Here is an 8986-nt window from a genome sequence, read left to right on the forward strand (position 1 = left end):
TGGCGATGGTTTGGTTATGTGCATAAGTCTCTTCGATTTGTAAAGTAAGAGAAAAAGGGAATTAGGTGTCCTAGCATGCGAAATAATAAAGAAATGCGTTTTCAAGGACTGTAATTAGTTTGTATCCGGTGATGGGGATTGGATTGAAAAAAATGAGTGCTATTTCATTTGATGGCTAGATTGCTCTATGTATTTTATGGACCCTTTGATCTTTTGGCTAGTAGTTGAGACCCATTTGTTTGTGGCAAGGCAAGGCATGAAAGTGGAAGTGAATGAAAAAAAAAAAAAACAAGGAACAGAAAAGAAAGTGGAATTCCTTGGGACTAGACAGGGCATTGTGCCTCATGAAGCAGGGTGACTTGATCGAAATTCCTTGGAAGGAAACTTAAAAAACTCTTACATCAATGTCTCAATGTCTTATAGATATATGCAAAAAGCGAAGCTACCAAGTATTTGGGTGTCTGGTGTATGTTCCACCATGTCATTCAGAGAACAGTAGTGGAGTAGAAATAGAGTTTGTGGTTGAGAAAGAAAAAACTTTTGCCTTAATGCCTGGAAAAAAAAAAAGGAAGTATGGTCAACAATACTCAATGCATAAGTCTTTGGTTCCATCGATGATATGGGGGGGTTTTACTTGAAGGTGAGTAGTGTTCAAAAAATATGAGGAGATCCCTTGAACTTGATGCATGCTTGTTACTTGAATTGATGTGGGGTGATAAAATTCAAGTGTGGGGGAACCTTTGGCTCCTTGATCTTTAGTTGAACATTTTTTGGGATTATGTGCACTGTCCTACTTATGTCATGATTAAAATTTGTAGCATTCATTTACAATTGAATTTTAGGTGTATATTCACTGCAAACACCCACGAGACACAACTCCTCCACTAGGGGTAACCTAGGGGTTCAAAGGTTTGTTGCACATGCTAACTGCAACCGTGATTCCTACGAAAGTGAGTTAGGATTTTTTGCATTCTAGATTCGTTTTTCTTTTACTTTACTTGAGGACAAGTAACGTTTAAGTGTAGGGGAATCTAATGAGCACATTTATGTGTGAAATCTTAGGGCATAAAGCATACATTTTACCACATTGGACAGAGTTACTTGGTGTTTTCTTATGCTTTTCAGGTTTTAGGTGACTTCTTGTGAAAATGAAAGAAATGATGCTAAAGAAATGTTTTTAAGCTTTTTAGAGGTGTTAATAGTATGGATGCGCAGCCCATCGAGTCAGCTTTGCAACGGTTCAACCGACACTTGATTCCGAGTTTAAACGAAGAAGTTACGGCCGTTTCCGTAACGACGCACGAAAAATTGTCTGTGGGGGTTTATTTATAATTATTGACAGTCAGCCGGGAACAAAGTAAAGTGGAAGTTAGGATTCTAGGGGCCTTAACGCAATAACTAGAAGTTATATTTCCTGTACCCGAAAGATTCCATTTGGAGGGCTCTGGACAATCCAACTTCAACTTGAGATATCTTGGGCTTCCGAACTCCAAATTGGACGAAATTTGGGTCTATTTTGGGTGATTTTTCGCAAGGAACACAATGGTGAGGCCTATATAAGTACTGCATGCTCCACGTTTTCTGAAGGACAGAATGGGTATTTTATTTATTCTTGAAGGAATCCTAGTCATTACCTTACTCTCTCTCTCCTCTAACTTCTCAAGGGCACTTCTAAAATTCTACTTGAGAAAGATTTATATTTTCTCATCTATAGAAAGTTGAGCTTTGATTTTATTGCTTGGAGAAGATATCTACAAAGAAAATGAAGCACTTGTTAGAATTGGAAGTTTACTTTTCTAGAAATAGAAGGTCTATGTAAACAATCTTCTCTTCTTCTTCTTTTTATTTTTTTCTTTTTTCTTAAGATTCAAGGCATTGTAAAAGAGGAAGGAGAAGAGAATATTCTCTTTTCTTAGGGAATATTTCTCCTACACTTCCCTCTTCTCTCTTGTCCTCTCTTCCCCCTATAAATACCCCTTGCCCTTTGGGTTGTAACAAGTTAGTTCTAGTTCAGTTTTTAAGTTAGTTTTAGTTTAATTTTAATTCAATTTTTAATTCATTTAATTAGTGAAATTTTCTCTTCTTTTCCTATTTTTGGCTTTAGTTCTTAGTTTGATTTCATAAGATTAGCTCTTTCAAGTTCTTAATTTTGCTTTCATAAGATTAGTTAATGTGTGGCTGCATTTTTATTACTTCCAACTTGGTAGTATAGGATTTTATTTTTAATCGCTCCCAATTTGCGTTAGTTTGATAGGTTAGATGTTCATGTGTTAGGATGCCAACTTAATCCCGTAGATGCGTAATTTATTAGATGTTTGTGAGTTAGGATCCGTTAGTTTAATTACCATTAATTTAGTAATTTAAGTAATTTGGTTCACTTTGCATTACTTTTAAGATTAGTTAAATAGAGTGGCGTGTATCTCCTCGTATTCGACCCGTAGCTACGATTGACCCGTACGCTTGCGATTTTATTTTAACTCAAACATTGTACATGCTAAGTGCAACCGTGATTCCTACGAAAGTGAGTTAGGATTTTTGTTTTCTTTATTTTCTTTTTGCTCTAGGACTAGCAAAATCTAATTGTGGGGGTATTTGATAAGCACATTTATGTGTGAAATATTCCCATTTAATTCTTCATTTTTATTTGCTTAGAATGGAGTTATTTGGGTACTTTTCTGTATTTTCAGGGTACATGGGTATTTTTTGTATATTAGAAGAATTAGAGGAAAAGTGCATTTTCGGAGCCTAAATTGAGAAAATCAATTTGGAGGAGTTCAATGCTATACAAGCCCGACCCAATGAAGACCTCTTGTATTTTTGAGTTCAGGGGGTGGCCCCCACCTATCTCCATCGAATTTGGTCTTAGGGGGTCATGCACATAAAAGATGCCGAATGGAAGAATTTGATGCAATCTAGGCACCAGTTTACCCATGGATCGACTCATATGTTATCAAGGGAAAGATCGGAAGAAGTTTCACTGAAGACCAAAGGGCATAATCATAATATTAGAAAATTTGGAAATTTTCAGAAGATATCTGATGTTGGGCTCATATCATCCGAAACATTAATTGGGACAACTTTAATTCTCGAATTGGGTTCATCCGAGGCCAGGATGGAGAGCTATTTTCACAAAGAGGATTTTGATTAAATTTAGAATTTAGGTTAAATTCTCTTTCCTCCCTAATATCTCTCTCTCTCATCCCACTATGGTTCCTAACTTTCCTACTTCTCTCAATTCTCTTTTCTCTCTCTCCTATTTCTTCTCTTCCCTAAAATCTCTCTTCTCTCACATGTTGCCCACATCTCTCTCCCATCTCCCCACAGCTCTATCTCCTAATCTCTCCTAAAATCTTCCACGATCTCATCTCCCTCACGATTCCCAATCTCTCTCCCCCATCTCTTGTTATATCTCTTCACTTCCTCATGGTTCCCCATCTTTTCTTTATCACTCTCATCTCTCCCATCTCGGACTAACTCTCCAACATCCATGATCCAGATCAGCCTTGCTCTTACCATTTTCAGCAGCCTCGTCGTCACCATTGTTGTCGCATGGCCGTCCACTTGCGTATTGCGTTTCATGGAAGATCACCATTGCTGCCCCAGTCTCTTAGAGCCATGAGCGGCTAAGTATTCTCTATCTTTAGGTGTAGATGAACCAATGGTAGTTGTTATTTAAAATTCTGGTTTGCATTCTTAATTGCTTGATGTTGAGACCCCATCCCTATTTGGATGATTTTAATTGAGGTATTTAGTTGAGGAATTTTATTTCTGTGATTCAATATTTTTTTCATTCAAGCAATAGTATTTTGTTCTTATGTGGTTGTACCAATGATGGATTATAGCTAAACGAACTAAGCGTACCAAGCCTTATAGCAAAGGACGATAGTACTCCTCAAGATAGTCCATACCTAGGAAGAACCCTACATTCTATGGAGTTATAACAAACCGAACCATGCAACCGAATTGAATAACAACCCATTGGGGATTCGAACCCTAAAGATAGTCTTCTCCAATATTTGCATATCATTGTTAGCTTAGATTCGTTTCTTTCGTTTGTAGTTTAAAATCAGATTTATTGCACTTTAATTTTCATCACTTTCATCTAATCATCTTAGTAATTTAGCCTTCCAGTTCCCCGTAGATCGACCCCTTACTTGCTACTTGCTATATTAATTTAGAGTTTTATTTTTTACCAATTAACGACATGATCAGTGGCTCCTTCCCTTTTCCTCTCAGATAGCCCTTATAGCATTTTCTTAAGTTTATCTGGCTTCCACGGCACTCTCCTACTCCTCCCTCAGTGGGGAATTTCATTACGAGGTGGGGAGTGGAGACTACGACATGCAGGGCATTGAGGCCTAGTTGACCGAGTATTCTATTGAAGGTGGAATTAATATTCACCACCAGAAAGTTCATCATCATTGTGGATAGCAAAGGTTCAGTCCCCACAGTCACCAATAGCTCAATAGAGCCTTCTACATGCACAGGGGCCCCATTAAATTCGTAGAGTGGGGAATCCACCCTTTTCAACATCTCAGGTTCCAATTGCATTTTTAAATGCATCATAATAGAGTACATCCACCAAGCTTCCGTTATCAACGAGTATCCTGGCCACCGAGCAATTGGCGATAGTCATCTTGATCACCAAGGCGTCATCGTGGGACGACTATATATCAAAGAGATCTTCGTCCGAAAAAGTTATTTTTTGCTCGGTTCTTCTTTTCTTGTCTAACATTTCAGCCTAGAACATGCACCGAGCATGATGTTTTCGAGAATTTGAGGATTCTCCCCATACCTAGGCCTCCAAAGATTGTAGCTATCTCTCTGAGGGGTGCATTCTTGGTATGGCGCCTGCGCCCAGCTGGATCTGCCCTATCTTCATTGCCGCCCAACTGAGTAAGGGACTTTTCTCTCTCCTCAGGTTCTGGGGTTCGGTTCCCTTGTCTTCTGTCGCCACCCTCCTTTTTAACGAATTTGCTCAGCCAGCCCCTTTGGATGAGGGCTTCTGTTTCATCCTTCAGTTGTCTGCAATCCTCCTCGTCATGGCCATGATCTTGGTGGAATCTGCAATATTTGTTCTTATTGCGCTCATGTGTAGGCTTTGTCATCTTGGCCAGCGCAGGGTTACTTGGTCCTTAATCTCATTAAGGATGTATGCCCAGTTGTGTGTAAGAGCAGTGTATGAGGGCTCCGGCTTTGGATCGCTTTTAGGAACCCATGCCCGATCATCTCTCTTCCTCTTCCCCTTCCCGTCTTTCTGGTCTTTTCCATCTTTCTAGCCATTTGCCCCAGATTGGGAATCTTTCTTCTCCACACTTTTCTTCTCGGGCTTTGTCTCTTTCTCTTGCTCGACTACAAGAACTTCTGCAAGATTGATGTGTTTTTTGTAATGCGAGAAGAGCTCATACATATAAGCTGGCTTGTCCATGACCAAGGACTTCTTCAGTTCTACATCCCTTATGCCACTGCGCAGGGCTTGGAACTTCACAATCGGGTCCAAATTTTGTACCTCCAGCACCTCATTGTTGAACCTTGTAAGAAAGTCTCTGATCGCTTCATTAGAGCGTTGCTTAATGGTCAAAAGATTAGCTATTGTCTTCTTGTGGACTCTACTACTCATGAAGTTGGCAGGAAAGGCCCGTCCGAGCTCCACGAAGCTAGAGAGTGATCGTGGCTTAAGGTGCGTAAACCACTATCTTGCCGAACCCTTCAAGGTAGAGGGGGATGCCTGGCACAGAATAGCGTCTAATGCCCCTTGAAAGAACATCAAAGATTTGAAACTTTCAAGATGGTCCTCTGGATCCATCGTGTCAACATACTGCTCAATAGCTTGCATCTTGAAACCCCTAGGTAGGCACTCTGCTTTGATCTCGTCTGTGAAGGCAAGATCGGTGGTGAATTGGAAGTCATGGCTTGAAGCATGATTCTTTCCCTTCAGAACTTCTTGGATCTGCTCCTGTAACTCCATCACCTTGTCATTCAAGGCCTGTTCCACCTTGGTCATCTGAGATTCTTGTCTCATGTTATCTCCCAGGGCTTCTTTACCCTTTCCCTGAACATTGTTTGCATCGCTGTGATTTTCACTGTGTTCTAGGGAATGGGTTCTCTTCTTCGCCTGAGACGGGTGCGAAGGTTGCGATGGAATTCCTTGTAGGATATTACACTGCATTTCCATAATCTGGTTCATCTGGTCCTACCACCAAGTTTGCATTGCTTCGAATTGTTCCACCGACACAAACCACGGTGGATCTCCAAGGAGTCTTGGTTGAGAATCTTCCTTCTGGGAATTGTCCTCTTCTATAATTACATCGTCCCGTCCGGCGTGTGGGTCAGAGGGTCCCTCCGGTGCCCCTTCTTGAGCAGCGGCACGAGCGGCGGTAGTGGCAGTAGCCTTCAAAATCTTCGACTGGTTGCGAGTGTTGGTCATCTTGGGGTCTTCGCAGGTTTCTTGCTCTTCATTCCTACAAACGGTGCCAAAAATGTTGCACAAAGAAAGATGCCTACTTAGCTGTGAGGTTTCCCTCTCTGCAACATTGAAACTAGTATTGGAAATAAAGAATTTCTTGAAGCTTTCTTGATTTCTTAATTGATTGATCTCCCTTAATCTGGGCTCAATGGCCTCTATTTATACAAGTTTCACCCCGGTCCCCTTCACCATGACCTTCCCGATAGGTTTCCTTCCTCGTTAAGAGATTGAGTTGTTCTCGGTTAGGAATCTTCCCATACGTGGATTACGGTTACCATTCATAACGCCTTTAGGATTTTCCTTAACCGTCCCTGCTGACGTGGTTATATCGGTTTAATCGCCCTGAACGTGATATGCAAATCTTGGGCGGAACGTGTTTCTTGGGCTTCAATCTTTCAGGTGTCACCCTAGGACTGGGTGGATAAAATATGGTGTATCAGTAACCAAAGTGCCACAAAAAAGGGGTGGGATTTTGAAGCTTTTGTAAGTTCACCACCCCAAGTTAACCAAACAAGATTGGGGTGGGATTTTAAAGTGCCACATCACCATTTTCCCAGCCCACCTAGTCCCCTCTAAACAAACAGGGCCTTTAGGAATTGGAGAGGATTAAAATCCCTTCATAGTTAGGCTTATGTTATAAGTTATAAATCCTGGGATATTGTTTCAAAACTTGGAATCAGATCGATTCAGCGATTTGGCTGTGATTGATTCTGATCTGTATTTTACTGATGTGAATTTTAGAAAGGGGAAAATATAGGGACACCCCCTCAACTATGGCATGTTTTCATGTACACCCCCTCATCGTTAATACCTTTCAAACACACCTCCTCATCTTTTTTTTTAGTTTGGAAATGACCTCCTCATCTATTGAAATAAGTAAATTAGTTCATCAAACTAACTGCCGTTTAGGTTTAAATGTTAATATTCACTCAACCATTTTTTAAGGACCAAATTGCTCAAATTAAAAGTTGGAAGATGAAAATACCCTTTAGGGAAGACTACATAAATCCCTTCCCACAAACCTCCATTTTTCGGTAATCTCCTCTTTCTCCAACCACCGCTCTGGGCGGAACTCCGTCCAATCTTTGCTCCATAATGACTCCATTCTCCCCATCACATAGGGATGATATGACACTTGCATTCCTTTCTTTACTACAGACACATCTGGCAACATATCGTCGCTTGCTGCCTGCTTACCATCAAAAGGGACTAGTGGATAGAGCCTCATGCTCTCGTAGAGAGCACTGTGGGTGCATATCATATCCTTCAGCTCATTGAAATGATCAACCCCTTCAGGTTTCTCCTTTATTATCTACTTCAAAATCTCCTTTTCTATTCAAGGATTCCTGGAAATTAACTAGAAGAACCATGTCAATCTTGCCGATGTAGTATCACAACCAGCTAAGATAAAGATGATCACCATGTCTGTAATGAAATTCTCATCTAAATGGTCAAAATTCAAGATTCTTGAGAGAAGATCCTCTGTTTCAATTGAAGATTTCTCTTCTAGTTCTCGTTTCTTTTCTCTTACAATACTTGTTGCAAATTCATGAACTTTTGAAATTGCTATTCACAATTGCTTCTCTGACCCAATATCAAATGCCCTTTTCACCTTCCATATCCCTCGAAAAATTGAACCAAATCGCTTGCTACTTAATAGTGTAGCTACTTCAAATGCAACTACAAATTCTGTTTTTGGTTGTGGGAATGATGGGGAAAGATACATTGGGTCGAACCCAAAAGCAATTTTGCAAATATTATCAAATGCAAATCTTTGAAGGATGTCTTGCAGATCAAGAACGGATTTTTTAGTGGTGGGGGTCAAGAGTAGAGGAAGAAGGCGATCAGAGAGCTCGTCTTCGACCACTGTCTCGACAAATTTCCGGAGGGAAAGAAAATTGGAGAGGCAATCTTGAGAGAAACTGCCTTTTGGGTAGAGGTAGAATTGGCTCTTAAGGATGTGTTGGACATTGAGGGGATTGGTAGTTATGAGATGACAATGGCCGAGAGAACGTTGAAGGATGATGGTTCCATTCTCACTGTTTTGAAGAAGCTCTGTGACCCATTAATTGAATCGATCTCTATTGGCAGATATGTTGAGAGTTGAGCCTTGTAAAGGTTAGGATCTGGGTAGCTTAATTGCAGGAGATGAAAGATGATTTCTTGTAATTGGTTGCATAAGTGAAGCAAGTTTTGACAAAGAAGAAGAATGGAAGAATGTAGAGGAGAAGGTAAGGTAAAAGCTCAAGCTGTAACATGCTGGATTGATGGTGTGTTTGATATGAGAAAAATGTCTTGGCTGTGTTTTCTTCTTAATCTTTTCTTCTGGTGTGTGGTAGTGAATTTGAAACAAAGAAATCTTTGAAAAAATGAAGATGGAATGAAGTGGATTGGATTTTGGTTGGGTTTGCATTTGACCTATGGAAGGGAAGTAAAGTCTTTGAATACTACTTTGGATTGATTGTTTAACAAGTTTATTATAGAAGTTTCCTCTCAATCCAACTTAGGGTATCAAAGTAG

At 40.2% G+C, this 8986-nt stretch overlaps 1 pseudogene; it reads right to left on the reverse strand.

The window, feature by feature from the left end:
• Nucleotides 1–7454: 7454 nt before the first annotated feature.
• Nucleotides 7455–8785, reverse strand: LOC122659310 (annotated as a pseudogene).
• Between the last annotated feature and the right edge of the window lie 201 nt (nt 8786–8986).

The sequence above is a fragment of the Telopea speciosissima genome, chromosome 4 (assembly GCF_018873765.1).
Source record: "Telopea speciosissima isolate NSW1024214 ecotype Mountain lineage chromosome 4, Tspe_v1, whole genome shotgun sequence".
Classification (NCBI taxonomy): domain Eukaryota; kingdom Viridiplantae; phylum Streptophyta; class Magnoliopsida; order Proteales; family Proteaceae; genus Telopea; species Telopea speciosissima.